This window comes from Scomber japonicus, chromosome 3 (genome assembly GCF_027409825.1).
Source record: "Scomber japonicus isolate fScoJap1 chromosome 3, fScoJap1.pri, whole genome shotgun sequence".
NCBI lineage: Eukaryota > Metazoa > Chordata > Actinopteri > Scombriformes > Scombridae > Scomber > Scomber japonicus.
Genome location: NC_070580.1, coordinates 25,492,425 through 25,511,327, shown reverse-complemented (window position 1 = coordinate 25,511,327; position 18,903 = coordinate 25,492,425).

Sequence of the window (18,903 nt, the reverse complement as noted above, 5' to 3'; positions counted from 1 at the left end):
CAAAGGGAACGTTGGAGCACATTCTGGGCTCCTGCCCAGCAGCAGTCGGCCAGGGCCGTTATACCTGGCGCCGTAACCAGGTGCTGAAGCCGATTGCAGAAGCCATCAGCAAGGGGATCAGCAGCTGCAGCTGAGACTGCAACACCACCAGCGCAATCGCCTTTGTTAAGGCAGGGGAGCAACCCAGGGCAGGTCACAAGAAGGCGGCTGCAGGGATCCTGGCAACAACCCAGGACTGGCAGCTCTCAGTGGACCTGGAGAAACAGCTGAGATTCTCACAGAACATTGTCAGCACCACCCTTAGGCCAGACATCCTTCTGGTCTCCAACAGCACTAAGAAAGTCATCATTATGGAGCTGACAGTGTCATGGGAGGATCACCTGGGGGAGGCTCACGAAAGGAAGAGGACCAAATATGAACATCTGGTAATAAACTGTCGAGAGCAGGGCTGGAAGGCAAGGTGTATGCCCATCGAAGTAGGCTGCAAAGGGGGGTCACTCAGTCCACAGAGGTGCGCTGGGCATCACAGGAGGAGCAGAGCTATCAAGAACATCATCAAAGCAGCTGAGAAAGCCTTGAGATGGCTCTGGATCCGGAGAGAAGGTCCATGGGGACAAGCAAATGCCACCTGAACAAGGGCCACGGTGGGGTCGTCTGGGAGAGGGTATATGATGTTGAGGGACCTGAAACACCCGATGACCCCGGGTTACATCACTGAGGATGTGTTCAGGTGCATCAGAGGATGTATTCAATAACTTGTTTACATGAGTAACTTGTGTTGTACTCAGCAACAGCAACCTATCCTTACACAACCCAGTATTATGCCAAAGAGTGTAGTAGAACTGCCGATCCACTAGAGAATAGAATTAGATTTATGTGTTTATCTACTCAACTACATTAATTATTACATTAATTTATAAATGAAAGAAAACTGTTATACCAGCTTTATCAGTACCATCAATCACTTTACAATCACTGATTATCTAATAATAATATCATTATTATATAATTGAAACTGTTTGTTGATAACTTCACAGTTGGTATATTGTACCATATCTTTTTAAAAAGCCAGATAGTTTGTAAAATCCCAAAAAGGGCTATACAACAATCAGGCCAGTAGGATCTTGTGCTCTCTGTTAGTGCATATAGAGACTGACACTTCTTGAGCCTCACCATAATTGGATGTTTTAGGTCTCACACATGGTGATTTTTATATGTTTATCTGATATATTTGAAATAATATTCCCAAAAAGTACCATTTTAATGTAGAAAAATGTAGACCAAATGTCCTGTCTGTGTGCCTTTGGTTGGACCAGATAAAACAGAGCAATGCATAAGATGATGAGTGGTAAAAAAAAAAGAAAGAAAGAAAAAATAAAAAACCTCCAGGCAGGATTTTCTCCTCACCAAAACCTCTGAACACAGATTATCAAAGGGGAGAATTTCCCTTGAAAATCAATAACAACCTGTACATGTTTGTTAGTATTCATGGTGCTTTCTTTCTTTCTTTCTTTCTTTCTTTCTTTTTTTCTTTCTTTCTTTCTTTCTTTCTTTCTTTCTTTCTTTCCATTCTTTCCATTCTTTCTTTCTCTCTCTATTGGTTAAGATGTTAATAGCCTTTGTGGATAGGATTATAATGTCAGTTGTTTTATACTGTACCCCCTTCCATTCAATAGACAGAATCACTCATGACCTTAAAGCAGAGCAAAGCTGAGCTCTCATGAAAACTGAAGAGCCATTATATGGTAAATATAAGGAAATATAATTGTAACAGTCCTCCAGAGAATGGACACAGGTATTACAGTTTCTTTCTGTGTACCCAAGGAGCTATGAATCCCATTTTTGATCTCTACTATCAATGTAGCTCATTCATGAAATGTGAGCAGAACAAAGTTGTGTGAGGAAAGCTCAGTAAAAATGTTCATATTGGATATGCAGCAAGGCGAGAAGTAAGAGAAAATGGGTGTATAGCGAGTGCAATTATCATACCTAAGGCTTACATTTGTGTCCAATCACAGACACAGAAAGACTTGGCACTGGATGTAGAACATTTTGCAAGATTGTCCTTCATTTTGGATGAAGTACAGAATTAATTGAAATGTTTTAGACAGATCTTGACAAATTCCTGAAATTAAGATTAATTATCTAGCTAATAACAGCTGCTAACATCCTCTGACAAAAGGTCAATTAATAATTATTGTAATAGCTTCTGTGTTGCAAAGTTTCAATCTGGATACAGAAGTGAGAAGCAAGCATCTAAGGGAATGATTTCTGCCCACTCCAACCTACATTCAGATTAAATCAGTGTCAGAGAGTGAATGTCTGATATCAATCTCCCAATCTGTCCCAATCAACACTTCCCCAGTGATGGAACCAACATGCAAATTTGCTTAGAAAAGTACAGCAGCAAATTATTCCTGGCATGCTCCTCTGGACTCCATGTTCGTTGTTGGCAGCAATGTGCATTTTAGTGATAACTTTTAGATCAAACCATTTTCTTTTAACTTTTTAGTGGCTATCTGGAAGCGGAGACATCTACTTCTATAAATCCACACTGCTATGTTGTATGCTGTGTTATCAAAGGTGAAATTGTGATGCTAAATCCAAATGTACAGTATAGACTTTCCTTCTGGACAACGGAACAGCTTCAAAGAAGTCCTGAGTGTCACTTCAAAGATCTCTTCATCTCCTTGAGGTTTCCTCTCTTCCTCTCCTGTTTGGCTGCTCTGTGTTAAAAGTGTGTGTTTGATTCTACAGCCCTGTAATCTTCTATCCATTCCTCCATCTCCCCTTCCCACCCCTGGCTCACTCTGGTTAATGAAGGATTTTTTTGTGTTGTGGTTCACTCAGAAGATGACATAAAATCAAAGATTCATCAAAGCAGAGCTATGTTTCATAGGTATAACCTTTGCTCACAGGAGTAGGATCTTGGCTTGGTTTTCACAGGTGGGAATAATAAACATTTGCAAGTATGTACTGTTGACATTTAATGACAGGCAAATTATGAATAACAAATCTGTAACCAATCTTATACCTGATAACTGGTTTCATTACGTGTTTTATGCAGATAACTCCAAGATAATTTAACATTTTTTTCAAACCCTGGAAATAAATGTTAAACCTTTTACAATTTATTTATTTGACATGAGTTAAGAAGGGGAGCAGACAGTGAAATCTGCTTCACTGCATTTCTTATTCACAAAAGGATGTGTTAAAAGACTCAAATACATAGCCCTAAGCTGACACTGACATTCATCTCAGACACAAATGTGGCCAGATGTGGAAGAAAAAGACTTATTACTATGCCACACTCTACACCTCACAGCTCTTAAACTGGTACTTCTGCTCAGGCAGGGAAGTTTTCAAGAACTTAGCCGATGGCCACGGTTTTTAAAGAAAGAAAGGCTTACTAGCTGAAAAGTTCCTCTTCATCTATAACTTTGAAATTAACATGAAATACGTCAAATAAACAGCCCTACTCTTAGGATGTAAAATATATGATATATTTTTGTATAAAATACATTTATAGTTAAATATACAGAAATTAGTGGCATGATGTACGTATAGAAAAATGTAAATGTAGTATTTATGTGTGTGTTGCTGTTGTTATTGTTGCACTTTGTTTTCCTTAATTACTGTGGTACCTAACAACATTGCAGAAAACACCTGGTCTTAGTCCTTTAAATAGATATATGAGACATTTTACTTTAACGATTTCCCTCAATCACAGTGTGAGAACAGCTGGCTGATTGCCTTCTCTCCACTGATAACAGCTCCTGCATCTCTGGGGGGACTTTAATTTTCACTCACTAACATCACAACTGCAAAGCACTTTCTAAACTAAGTCAGTCATTCTATCAATTGACAAGCCGGGCAATCTGAGTGTTATAGCATTGTTAAAGCCTATAAATGTACTTGTGAGATTATGGAGCTGCCATTGTAAAGATTTAAAAAATGAGTACAGTACCTTCTTCCACAGAGGTTTTGTAAACCCTCCTGAGACTGAATTAGTGTTGTTTTCTATCTCCATACAGTGACTCACACTTGAAAAGTTGTATTCCCTTTATTGCAACCCTTTATGTTAAAATGCCAAATGTATATCCTGGCCATTGGCAATAGCAGAAATAGATTACTGGAATACGATTGCCAAGATTAGGATCCACCCAGGGGCCTGCCTATCACTGTGCCCCAGGCTGGCATTGAGTTAACGTTTTACTCTTCCTGAAAGACACGGACCCATTAAAATAATAGTATCAATGACTATTTTGCTATAAAACAACTGTGCAGCTTTTGCAGCTGCTAAACTGGTGCAAATGAGACCAACAAAATGGTGTCTAATTCACAAAGCACCCGTAACGGATGTCATTCACCACAAGATGCACAGCCAAGCAAATAGCGTCATGGTGCACTCATGCCAATTGCATGTATGTTAATTAAGTAATATTCATACATTCTGTGCAGAATTGGCCCCCTTTTATGCAAATAAGCATTGCTGCAAAAAACAATGTCTAATTAACTATGACTAGTGCTAATTGTTGCATGCAGTTAGGGTGGTGCTATAACTGTCTTCAGAGAGTTGGTGTTAACTGTATGTACACTTCCAAGCATTAAGCTTATAGGCTTGAATGATATTGAATTGAAATCATTTTAGGACTGCCACCTGCCTGAATCATATAATAGCTGTATTTTGACATTTGACATTTCAGTAGATTATGTTCTAGATGCAAAATACTAGAGAAGTAATAGAAGCAAAATGCATAAAAGTTGATTTGTGATGGTGGAAAGCTCTGCTAATAAAATACATGCAATTTTAGGCTTTTGTGTACTCTGCCATTTTCACTATGGACTAAACACTGTTCCAAAATGTGGAGGAAAGCCTGAAACACTGGAAATCTCTCCACTCACACAAATAGACGGAAAACATGGGCAAATTGTGCTCATCAGCACAACTTTAAAGGTGTGTTTGTATTAGCGCAAAATATTTAGTGGATAGGACCTTAAAAAGGGGATATTAGCAGGTACAATCCACTCTGTGAATTTGTCCCATGGTTTTTATTTATCCAAGCTAGCAACAATGCTTTCAAACATGGACACCTTTGCAATTTTGCCAGAGGATTTTCCTGAGGGCCAGCTTGTAGCACACTTCCAAGTTCAAGACTGCCTTGTATTCTGAAAATATCCCTTTTTTATAATATACAGATTAGCAGCAACACAAACACATGCACAAACACTCCATTCAGCTATATATGCAGGGGCCAAGCCATGCAAGACCTTGTATGTAATTAGTAGAATTTTAAAGTCAATTCTATGTTTTGAGGCAAGAATTGGGGTGATGTGTGACCAACGACATTTTACACCAATTGAAGATGGTCTAGAGAGTAGTGGTAGTCTAAGCAGGAAAAGATTATGGTACGCACTAGAAGTTCTGTAGTGTTCAATATTTTTGGCTGAGTATAGGTTTGATTCTTGCAAAATTTCTCAACAGAAAAAACCAAACCGAATGATCTTAGTAATGTGAGGTTCATAGTTAAAATGTTGATTTAAAAGGACACCAAGGTTCTTAGAAGTGGTCTTGATGTTGCTAGCAAGGAGGCCAAAATAGTGACTGACGTTCTTGGTAAAGTGATCAGAGCCGATCAGAAGAACTTCAGTTTTGCCAGAATGGGGACATTTTTTTGATACAACCAATTTGTAACTGAAGCTAGGCAGTTATGAAGGGCCATAAAATACAAGATATACCAACCCACTTCAGTAGTGCATCAAGTAAAACAGCATTATCAACTGTGTCAAAGGCAGCAAATAAGTCAAGTAAAACTAAAATGGTATATTCACCTTTATCTGCATGTATAAGAGTGTTGTTAGTTAACAGCAGTGACCTTTCAGTGTAGTTTTTGGTAGAAGCCAGATTGAAATTTCTCATAGTGTCCCACAAAAGTTGGAGCAGCTTGTTAACAACAACTTTTTCAAGAATCTTCAGAATGAAGCGATGTTTGGAAATGGGCCTTAACTTAATCAGTGGCAAAGGTTTTTTGAGAGAGGGGAAGACACTGGTTGTCTTGCGGCCAAAGGAGAGAGATTGATTGATAATAGAAAGAAGGCAGGAGTAATGACCACAGTAATTTGGATTAAATTATATCAGCAGGGCAGGATGGTCATAAATTATATGTAAGGGTGTGCCCATGGTTATGTGTGGGACCAGAAAAATGTTGCACTAGTTTAAATGATGTTGCAGTATTTAGCAATGCAGTGGCTAGGGAATTAGAAGAATCATCAATGTGAATGTTAAATCACCTACAATAATAATTGTGACAAATTTGAGTAGAACAGATGAAAGCAGATTAGAGAAAAAATAATATTTGTAGAAGATCTAGGGGTGTGACCGGGATGTGACACTCAGTTTTAAAAGTTAATAGCTCAAAACTATGAGACTATCCAGCAGTAAATGGGCCACATTTGAGGTGATTCTTATACACTGCTTCAAAGCCCTCACCATGACCTATGGACCTCAGAGCATTCAGAAAGTTATAGTTAGGTGAGAAAAGCTCCCCAGGGGAAAGCAGTCCAATGATTTAACCCAAGTCTCAGTAAGGCATGAGATATCTAAATTATGGGAGGTGACAAAGTCATTAGGAATAAAAGATTTGTTTGACCGTGATTGAGTGTTGAAAAGGGCAAAGACAACTGAAGAAATTGACTTTGGAGGCTTAGGCTTGCAAGACACAGCAATCAAGTTCTTAAGCCTGTCAGCAAAGTGAGTGATTGTCAAGCCCTACTAATCGTGGGGACGGAGAAAAGAGAGGTAATATTAAAAGATATGACTGGCATGGTGGCAGTATGACAGTTATTGCTCAAATTAACAGATCTGGAGTTAGAGGGGTTAACAAGAGGATGAGAGATAGGACTTAGGAGTAGAGATAGGAGTGTAGAGTCAGTTCACTGTTTGTGGACAAAAGGTGGGAATCTATGGAGTTACGGTCCAGACTATCAGGTCTAAAGAGATCTGGCCAGTGGAAAAAGTAGGTTAAGTTGTCAACAAAGGGACGCCCCTTCCCACAGCTTTTCATCCATATACATAATGGATTTGATGAACCCAGCTGAATTTCACCTCAAACCAGGGAAGGGCACACTGTTTACACTTTTTAAATAATATAAATAATATTGAAATACAACAATATGTTTACAAAAAGGAAGAAAATGTACCTTCAAGTAACAATAAAGTGCAACAGTGTTGAAAAGGCAAATCAACAAAGAGCATATGGTTCAGTTGGCTTGTACATAGTGCTGTTCACATTGTTTACCAGAGCCTAGCACATCGTCAATGAGGCGAACAAAATCCCCTTTGAATTTCTCAGATTGTCAAAGTTTGATGTTAAATCTAATATGAGTAACAACAGTAGAGGCCAGCTACAGGTATGTTGCTGAAGGAGCAGCCCTCAGGAGGCCCTCAGAGGCCTTCAGGAGGAGTTGCCTGTGGTTTATACTTTTATGAATCTTTCAGAAGGGTTTTACAGGCTCTGTTTGTTCCAGATAGCAGCTATATGCAGCATGTGAAAAAGAAATGGTAATTAATGGAAAACACAACATTTTATTAGGGAATGCAGGGATAAAAACATTATCTCTTAGGGAGCAGACTAATTTTCAGGCAATTATAGAGGGGCTCAGACCAGGACATTTGGGGTCAGAATGAGTTTAGTTAGTCAGAATTATCAGTGTATTAATCAATTCACATGATCAACTGAGTGAAAATTAACCATCAATTCTTCTTTTAAGATAGATAGATGTATTGTCCTTTCCAGGATACTTATTTTCACATTCTGTACAGCCTTGAGAAGTTACACAGACACTTTCACGGGTTACAAGAATACCACAGACATATACCCGCCACCATACATATATCCATTTCCCACAGTTACAATCTCTTGTTTCTTTTGTTTAGTGCTGTTATGGCATAGGGGATGAAGCTTTTACTGAATTTTATTTTTTTCCAGGCCAGCGACCTGTATCGTTGGCCAGATGGAAGGAGTATGAAATATGTGTTGAGGGGATGGCTGGGATCAAGTGCAATGGAGTGTGTTCTGCGTTTTAAAACTGACACATTAACTGATACTTTTTTGTTTGTATGTTTGTTTGGTTTTTGTAGCCCCTGATGCAAAGTTTGCATATAGGGTTGAATGTGCTACCATACACAGTTCTAGAGTACTTGTCTCACAAATATTTAATCACATACTGATGGAGCAAGCAGTTTTTAGCATTTTATGATTCCATTTGGGAGATCATAAGTTGTTAATGACACAGTTCACACAGAGAACTTACATTACAACGCAGTCCTAACAGAAATGAAAAATCTGTGATACATCAGGAGTCACAAGGCTCTAACACTCTTTCTTTGGTGTTTGTGAACTTACTGACAGGAAATGTCAGCAATGTCAACAGTTACCCCCTCGCCCTCTGACTCCATTTTTCATCTCATTATTCAGTGTTACAACTCAGTGCAGAGTCCAAAGTCATTATTCAGCTCAGATCATCCAGGAGGAAGAAGTGCAGACAACTCTTGAAACATAAGTCAGTCCTGCTACACATCCCTCTACTCCTTCAAGCAGTGTGATTACTCTCAAACATACTCCACTTCACTGCCTCTTGTTCTTTTTCTTTTTTTTTTCAAAGAACATGGCAAAGCCTTTAAATCTGCATACTTCTCAGGAGGTTTGAAAAGAGAGAGGTCCTTCTTATGAGGAGAAATCAAGTAGTGCTTTTCTTCTTTTCCTTAAACAAGACTGACTGTTCATACGTCCATGGTTGAGTCTGGCAAGTAGAGCTGGGATGTACAGAACAGAGGAAATAGTGCATTTGGCAAAACACATAACATTTTCACTACAGTTATTCGTATTATTTAACCTGTTGATAGCTCTGTGCCATGTATGTGTTCAAATAAGCAAATTCAGTTAATATTACACAAGTACATTATTAAAATCAAAACATCCCAAAAGAAAGATTTAAAAGAAAAAAAAAAACCTCTGTGAGTCATTTTGTCTTTGTTTATTATATTAGTCCATCTAATGGTGGGGGCATTAAATGTACAGATATGAGCGGTCAGAGTTTAGCCTTCCACAGAATGATTCAGCTGAGGAAGAAAAGTGGGCTTGGAGGACACAGAGCATTTCTGTGTGGGAAATGAAACTAGCTGGATCTTTCTTACTGCACACTCACTTCAAAAGTAATTACTGCTTACAAATTGCAGCATTGCTCACAAAGACTTCATATTCTTATTTTTCATGTTTTATAAAGTCAGTGCAATGAACCATATACTATACTGCAGTTTGTAGACTTCTACTCTGTTGAGCACTCTGAAACTGTGCCTAAAATAGTTTTCTCCATTATCATCAAAAATGCCAAATGATGAAAATACACTAGGTGTAAAGCAACACTCAGCTTAATGGCTCCAAGCTGATGCTCTAATTGTGAAAGCAATATCTTAAAAGCTGCAGAAGTCTCTTATTAAAAATCAATAAATATCACTTCCATCCAATGTCTCATCTTAATAATTTTTTATTTTGCTGAGCATTTGCAGGATAGCATTGGGCGATATGAGTGAGGCTTTAAGCAACATAATCATGTGTGCAAACAGCTATGAGGGGTAACTTCATTTTTAGATAAAAACATTCATCTTTATATTTTGTAGATGGTTTGTGTTGTTTCAACAAGATGGTTGAGCTTTGACCTCAATAATGTATATGTCTGTTTTGGACATGAACAACAAACTCTTTTGAACATAAAAATGAGACAACCCAGCCATGGACTGCCTGATTCATTTATTCTCTCAAGGCTGGAACATGCTTGAAGATAGATATAAAAGTGTTTGGGATGTGATGCACACAAAGGATTTCTCGATAACTAACTGAGAGGTTTAAGAAGTTCAGACATGATGACCTAAAAACAATCTTACAGTCTGTGATAGTAACATGTTACTTTAGTCAGTGTTACAGTAATGTGAATGTGAATTTTGTCAGTAACGTGTAGTCACAACTCTTCAAATTCCTGATTCGATTTGACATTCAAGTTTAGGATCATGATTCACTTTGATTTTAAATTTGAACATTTTTTTCAGAAGGCAATGCCATTGTTAGACAATCAAGTCTTGATTTGTAAAGATCAACATTGGATTTATGCACTCACAACTGTCATTTAGAGTTTGGGAGCTGTTTGTTGTCTTACAAACAATTTAACAGAGAGATGATATCAGTTTTGTCTCCATGTATTCAGTCTACAGACTGATCCAGTAGATGCTAGCTTGGTGTGGGAAGTCTGGGAACATGGCTAGCCACCATCAAGAGAGGAGAAATGCAACTCCAGGTGTCTCCAAAATTGTCCTGTTTTTGTCTTCAGTAATCACTGTGACAAGCACTCAGTGAGCCTAATGTTAAACTAGCAGTTGATGGTCAGTAAAAATGCCAAAATTAAAGGATTCTGCTTGTTTACCCATGTTTTGCTTTCTTCTCCTGCATGTGGTAAACACATAAGATGTAAGATGTAACATGGGTTTGGAGGCTTTGAAGCTGGACTTTGTAATGAAAGTAATGTCACTTCTGCTGTTGAGTAATAATAAAGTAATGTTATTACATTTTGTAATGTAATATGTGAATTATTACATTATTCAAGTAAGCCCAGCACTTCATATAATATATTTTCAGTCCTGTCCAGAAAAAAGTTTGGCTACAAAAAGAAAAATGTTGTGGTCTAAAAACTAGTAACAACTAGCTTACTCAGGACAATGCAAAATTATTACAACTACAAATACCCCTTCCCAGGTGCCTCAAGTACAGGGATGTGTGTCCTTTAAGGCAAGGCAAGTAAAACTAAGGTTGAGGAAAGATCATCATCATAGTTTTTGTTTTCTATTATAATACTGTTGAGCTGCTTTCTACATCGGCATTTAGCACACATGTGAGTTTCTTTAAATCTATTTGAACAAAGGCCAATGCTGTCCTTTCTTTGAAATGGTCAGTCTAAAAAAAGCTTGCTGAGGAGGAGAGGACATCTGTCAGTTAGAGTCACAACAATACAGACTGTGAACAAAAACTGTCAACTGAAATTTGTTGAAAGCTACACAGAGTTTCAGTTGTGTGATGATCCTCAGTGTGATTAGTAGTATAAGCAACATCATAGTCAATTGATTTAGTGCTAATATCAAAATGATGGCATACTGACACTTTGAAAGAATCAAATGTTTGTTCAATAGAAAGCATAACTAGTATTTGAGGAAGGGTCTGCCTGCCAAAATGTTATTACATAATCAGACAGCACATTCATTACTCTTGAGAGATATGCATGTTCTGTTGCTTTTGTTTACACACCAACACACAGTTTTTCTTCCAGGTTCTTTAAAAGACACTGCAGTGCAGTCCAAAAAAGCTGCCCAGGAAACATCCTCAAGAGGAGCTTTGAAAAAGAAACAGGGCATTTTTAAGACATCTAGAGATTCTGAAGAGTTAGAGAGGACAAAACACCAAATAACAGTAGAAAAGGTATAAAAAAATCTCTCTCTCCAGTCGACAGAGTACTATGGATGGCCGTGTCAATACAACTGGCTCTTTGTTTTATGGCCATAACAGCTCACCATCCATCCTTGGTTTACAGTTTATTGATTACAGCAGACTCAACATCATGTGAATTCTATTTGTAACCTTGGCCACGATGCAGAATAACTAAACTAAATAACTGCCCATTGAATCTTTTCAAAGAGCCCAAGAAAATCCTACTTGGTCTTTTTAGCAGCAAATCTTCGTCAGTCTTATCTAACCTTATTTTGGGACACTGACTGCATCTGTATTCTACGCATATTATGACAGAGGTGATGAGATGAGGAACAGTTAACAAGCTAAATCAGTGTTGAGTCTTCTTTCTTCAGTAAAGTAAATGCAGATATTGTGTGGGCATCTCATGTGTATTCATTTATACCAGTGACAGCAGAAAGGTTTCATTACAGAACATTTTCATATTTCAAAATCATAAAATGCTTAACTGTTGCTGCAAAACAATTACATAATTCAACTTGTGGAAGAGAAACATCTTATCTCTATGTCAACAAAGTACATACAGTATTGTAGGTCTCATTAATACCTGATGGAAGATATTTCTTTTTTTTTCCTTTGAAAGCAATATGTTCATACTGATATTTACAAAGGACAGCCAGTTTGTTGCTGCAAGCTAATGCATTACCTTCTCTGACTTTTACACATTTTATTATTTTTATACAGTAGCACTAAATCACAGTGAATGTAATGAGGCTGTTTGGAGACAGATCAACACATCAACACGCAGATCAACTTCAAAGTGTTCACAGATCTCTAAAATTTGATTTATATTTAAAGCAAACATAAAAGCCACAATGCTTACCTCTCTATTGTGACACAGCAACATCATATGGCCATTTGTTTTACTGTGAGAAGTCTCACCAGTCCTCAATAAGCACTTTCTGAATGCTGCTTTTACAAGCTCCACAAAGAAAATTCATAATGCTATTTGTTGTCAGATCTCTGACAATATTACATGTATAAATATCACAGCAGTTTGCATGAAAATATCTCATCAGGTAATGAAGCAATGGAGTAGGACTCACTCTCATATTATGTCTGGTGATAATATGCTTTAGTGTATATTCCCTAACACAAAATTCCAGTTAATGAAATACAACCAATTGGGATTAAGGCACCCCAGGGGTGGATGCCCACTGTACCCAGTTAATCCAGTTTTGGTCCCAAATCTGAGCAAATTTCTGACAAGGTTAAAAACATTTATTAATTTATCATAAATGTTTACTTCGGTTTTTTAACTCTTCGCTTTCATTATCTCTAACCCATTGTTACTGTAAAATATTTCTTTTATTCTTTATTCTTTTATTATCCCATTGCTGGTTCTTTGCTGTTTTTAACTTATCATTAATATTTACATCAGTTTTTAACTCTCCACTTTTATTATGCACTCTGGCCCTTTGTTCCTGTAATATATTTGGGTTTTGTTTATTATCCTTGAAATATGGTCTGTGTTTTAAATGTCTTAGGCTATATACAGTCTTTATTGACTGTTATATGATATGTAAAGTACTTTGAAGTGGCTTTGTGGTTATTTTGATAAGTCTGACAAAATGTGGTTATGTCTGATGAAAAATAACCCCTGATTACGCCATCAGTGTTATCTTAATCTGGGTTTAAGAGTACATTTTTTTTAACAGAGAAGACAGGAGGACATATAATTGGAAAGACATAATTGTTTACCAGGCGGGAGGATCTAATAAAAGAAGGTATGGAGTTGTATTATTGTAGGTGGACTGTAGGTCCCAGTGATTTTGAAACTTGGCCCCTACTAAGAATCTATTTCTCATTCACTATGGAAGTGAAATACAAAATTGCTGAAGCATCTCTTTACTTATCTTTTATTTACAGTGATAAAACTCACACTGTGTAGGTGGAACCAAGTAGTAAACAAAGTTATTATGAGAAATCACAGCAGTGTTTTGGACAACAGGGCTGTACCCGTCATTGAAATCTTGGTTTGTTTCTAAATATACAGTTGGACTGTAAACGTAAAGGTGTGTTTAATGACTTAGATCTCAAACATACAGCAGCTGTAATTAAAATGGGATTTATTTATTTTTTTGTGCCAAAAGCAATGCAGTAAAGGTCAGGGTCAGACAAAAATTTCTGCATACTCTCTCTCTCTCCCACCCACACCCTGTTTCTCTTGTAAGGACAGATAGACACACAATCCATAAATAATGAGTGCATCATTTTTTAAGGCAAAGAAACTCACTCTCATTCTCCTCTTTCCTATTCCTCTCATTCCTCTCCCCTGTCCCTGTCGCGAACTGAGAACAACATGTTGTTATGAAGATCAGTTGCTGGAACTGCAGCACAGTTGCAGATTCAGCAACAACGCACAGTCGTTTGCCAATAAATCAAAACCTACACACACACACACACACATACACACACACACACACACACACACACACACACATACACACACACACACACACACACACGCACACACACACACACATCACAGCGTTAGCTGAAGCCCACCTGATGAAAAATACACCACTGGAAATGGAAGTATATTGCATATTATGCAGCACTGTATGTGCATACATGCATACCATTAACATCTGCCAGTCTGCCATCCTTATAAACCAAACAACCTGCATTGGAGTTGAACAGATTTCCCCTACATCTGCACGCATCATCGTAATGCCACGCAATGCCGAGCAGCCAGATGGCAGAGAGCAGCAGTTAGAACAGATCAAGTTTTGAACTTAGTTCATTCCTGTCTCAGCCAGAATGGCAACATAGAGGCTTGTCGGAGATCATACAGGCAGTAGGGCCAGGTGTGTTTCTCTTGAGGTGAGGATCAGACCACCTGTCTCATTTGAGTCAACAAACTCAGCAGGAAGGTGGTCTGTCATAGGCAACTTTTGGGGACATATTTCAGACTTTGCACCATTTAAGCGACGGCTTGGCCAAAGCTGGGTTTTGGGTCAGTGGTTAAGGTTATTTAAGGTAAGGTTTAGGCAAGTAGTGGTTATGGTTAGGGTAAGTCTCCAGTAAATGAATGTAAGCCTTTGCAATGTCCCCAAAAGTGACCAAGGTCTGATATGTGTGTGTGAGTTTATGTGTGTGGGTGGGTGACTTTGCGTATGCATGTTCATTATGTAAGAGAGAGAATGAAGTGATGAATGAGGAGATGTTAGAGTATGCAGGAGTCCAGCCAACAAAATAGGAAATGGTATTCTTCCTGTATTTATGCAGAGGACAGCAACAAAGTAATAGAGAATTCAAATTAATTTTTATACTTTGGATGTGCAGCATGTTTTGGGGCATATCTCACAAGGTAAACACACACGGGATATCTACTACATTAAGAAGTTCAGAATAAATTTCTTGAAAAGGAAACTATTTGATGTTGAGTCCAATGGGGCCTCATGGTTCAGAGACCATGGAGGTTTATAATGTTGTCAAGTGTGCAGGGGAAGCACCTCCCTTCATTTTTTCGAGCATCCATGGAAGTAAAAAGTGATTTGGCAGCACACACTCACACATGCACACACACTCAAGACACATGCACACAGTGAATGCTTCATTAAACTGCATCTATCCTCCCAAATGTGACTCCATCAACCCAGAAGGGAGCAATACAGACGGAGATGAAGACCAATGCGTTTCTGTGGCAGTTTCAGCTTATCTCAGCGATAAGATGGAGACCCTTCAGGGAGATGAGAGTAGAGACTGAAAGATGGAGGGAGAGAGATGGTGAGAACAGAGATGGTCCAACAGAAAGCGACGGGGCAGATGTTGAAAGAGAAAAAGAGACAGACAAGGAGGAAAAGACAGGACTAAAGACAGACAGACAGTGAAAAGATAAGAGGAGAGGAAAAACAGAAAGAGAAATATATGTACAAGACATTGGGCATCATTGGCTTCAGGTCTCCCTCTCTATTCCTTTATTTGGTGGTTATAAATGGACAGATTAGGGCTGTGCTCTGCAAATGTAAATCAGCTGGTGGGGAGATCAAACAGTTTTAGTTCATTTTGCCCTTCGGTCCACATACTTGCTTCCAATCAGAATAGAAATTGTTACAGTTCTCCCTCAGTAAACCCTAAGAGAATAAAAAGAGAGTTCTCTAGAGCCCAGGAGCTCACAGGGCATCTGCAAAACTTTCTCCCTCTCATCCCCAGCTAAACCGTAACCTCAGATTTTGATGAATATAGTAAAAATTTACATAATAAAATACATTATACACATCTAAACTGAATGTCCTATTGAATCTACATTGAAGTATATACAACCATTCATTCATGACCGCTCAAAATAAACAAGTAGGTGGAGAGATAGTGTATTTGCCGTGGAAGGGATTTAATGCAATCAGAGCACATTAGGGTGACCTTCATATAAACACTGGAGAGATATTAAGACCATTAAACGGAAAAAGTCCCTGTGAACTTCCAACAACATTAGCCTAGAAAATACAGCATTTAACTAAAAGCTCACAGCTGTGCAGAGCAGCATCACAGAGCTACTAGTGTGGATTTACACTCACCTAGCATTTTATTCAGTATATCTGTGCAATCTAATGCAATCCAATACAACAGCTCTGTCATAAAGTTTTTCATTTCCAGTTTTTGTTCAGAAAGGTGATAATTCTACTTTGTATTTATATTTGAGGTTGTAGTGGGTGTTGGTGGTGGACTGGAATACATTATATTGAAAGAGTTCCAACTATTTTGTTAATTTACATGAGTGGGGAAAAATATTAAGGCACAGTTGTGTTTTGAGTTAAATGCTAAAGTCACTGTGCTAATATGCTAACAATGCAAGACGTTCTCATTATCTATTCGCATTAAATTGTACAGAAGTTGTGCACTACTTTTCGTATGATATCATACGAATTTAAATACATGCAGTAACACGAGCAATGTTTACAAAGTACTATATAACTGCTATATTATTCCAAATTTAACCAGGAAATTTTACCTCTGTTCTGTCTTTATCAGTCCTGGGGAGACCGGATAATTCACAGATAATTTTATTTATATCCTCAACATTTCTTAACACAACAATGAAAAAGTGTACTTGACGACCCAACGAAATGCTGGGTGAATGTTATGACCATCAGTTTTAATTATTTCACATTCGATTGTGAGAAATACATTTTGTTTTTGCTGTTCCGGATAATATCAGGAGTGGCCGTGACCGTCACTTGTTGTGAGGAATAAAACAAGAAAAACACGTTCTGCTCATAGTTGTCTACAGCCTCTACGGCTAAGATACACACTATGAGGATAAGAGAGATAGTCCCAAAATGTGTTATTCTATAATCGTTTTATCACTCAACATTTATTGAATGAAACGATATTTCTACTGAATATGCATGAATCAATAAATTAAATTTCGGAGCTATTTTAAGAACTGCCGTGAGACTTGGTTGCACAGGCACACTGATTGTTCGTGTTACTGCATGTACTTAAATTCGTTTAAATCAATAATGAGAATACATCGACCAATGAGAATGGCAACAACATACTGATGTTTCACAGGTATAGTGTTTACCATGTTCATTATCCCAGTTTAGTGTTTTAGCATACCATTTTTTCTAATTAGCACTATACACAAAGTACAGCTCAGGTGGATGGTAATGTATTTTTTGCAAGTAACAAAAGCATTGGACAAAATACAATTCTGACCTAGATTTGTGTCAGTCTTACCAGTAGATGTAAAGCTGTGTTACTGGATAAGGGAATATTCTAACCTACTCCTGGCAGAAGATAAAACAAATCAGGAGAATACTGAAGTCAGTAGAACTCATCCTCTGTGCATCATTGATATTGGTACCAAATTTAATTGATTAGTTGTTATGATATTTCAGGCCAGACCAAAGTCGTAGGTCAATTGACCAGCCGACTTATAGATATTGCTACTCCTTCATCCATCTTTTTCCTTTTTACTGGCTTCCTGCTTATGCAATAAAGTTGTATTTGAATCCTACAAGGTCTGAATATGGACACACATGGACTTTATCAGTTGCCTGCAATTGTTTGATAGTCCAGCAGCTGATGCATCTCAGTGTATAAAGCATGACAGTACCACTGCCAAGATTAGCTGGAGTCCTAATGGGGGCCACTGATGTTAAAAAATGTATGATGTGGGACAGTTTGACTTACAGCATTCACTATATGGCAGATGTTGTGTTTCATCTCGTTCACTTCTTTATGCTTTGCTGATTTGACTGCGACCTGAAGCTATTAATTTCTGCAGAAGCTATTTTGTCAAAGACTAAAGGCTTAATACCCCTAGTGGACAACTGGTTAGTAATTTACTGTGGAAACTGCATCAACAGATTATATGGAGGCTGTGTCTCTCTAAATTCTATGTTGTCAGTGTCCAAGTGTCAAAACAGCTGGAAGTATCAACACAACAGATGGTTTACATTCTAACAAGCTGTAAATATAAAGTATTTGTAATATATATGTGTGTCATCACTGTAGACTATTGCATGCTGATGCTCAAATTGATCCCACTGATCTGATTTAACAAGACAAGGTAAAAACCTAATATATGGCTGGGCTTTTCATTTGAAACAGCACATACAGGAACTTGGTTATAAAGTACAGCCCTCAAACCAAACAGAGACAATGCTTCAATGCTTTTTTTAAAAAAACTGGGTAAAACACCTCAGTCAGAAACCTTTACATCAAGGAATTGACCATTTATAGCACAGTTTTGGCAGATAAGACTCCCCTTCAAAAGTAATCCACAGTGATGAGGATTCTGCTGACAGAGACAATCCCCCTGTAAACATCCATAAACATAAATCTTAGTTAAATCAACAATATGGAAATACCACATGAGGAAAAATTTGGGGTGCAGGGAATGAGCGTAATGAATATGGTTAGACGTTACCAGCTACAGAGCTGTGAATTGGCCAATGACTGTGAAGGATATTGAAAACAGCTGGCGCCAATCAGCCAATACAAGCATGACTTCAATGCTATATCAGAACTAATGATATACTTAATGAAAGGCAGAGAAGGGATTCTAATTAGTTGTTTTTTAAAGCTCTTTGCAAAAGTATTGAGTTTTAGACATGGTGTGTGTGTGTATGAGTGTGCGTGTGTGCAGCAGTGTTTCTGAGTGACCTGGTTCACATTTACCCTGTAATGCTCCAGAGTGCAACCATCTGAGACCCAACACCCCCCAAAACACTGCAGCAATATTATTTTAAGGAATTTTAATTCAGAAACACCATAAAGGGAACAGACACTGCAGCAAAAAAGATGATGCAAATCACACTGGTGAGCTCTCCAAGGTTACAGTCTTTATATGTATAAAGAGGGCCTGACAGTCTCAGATGCA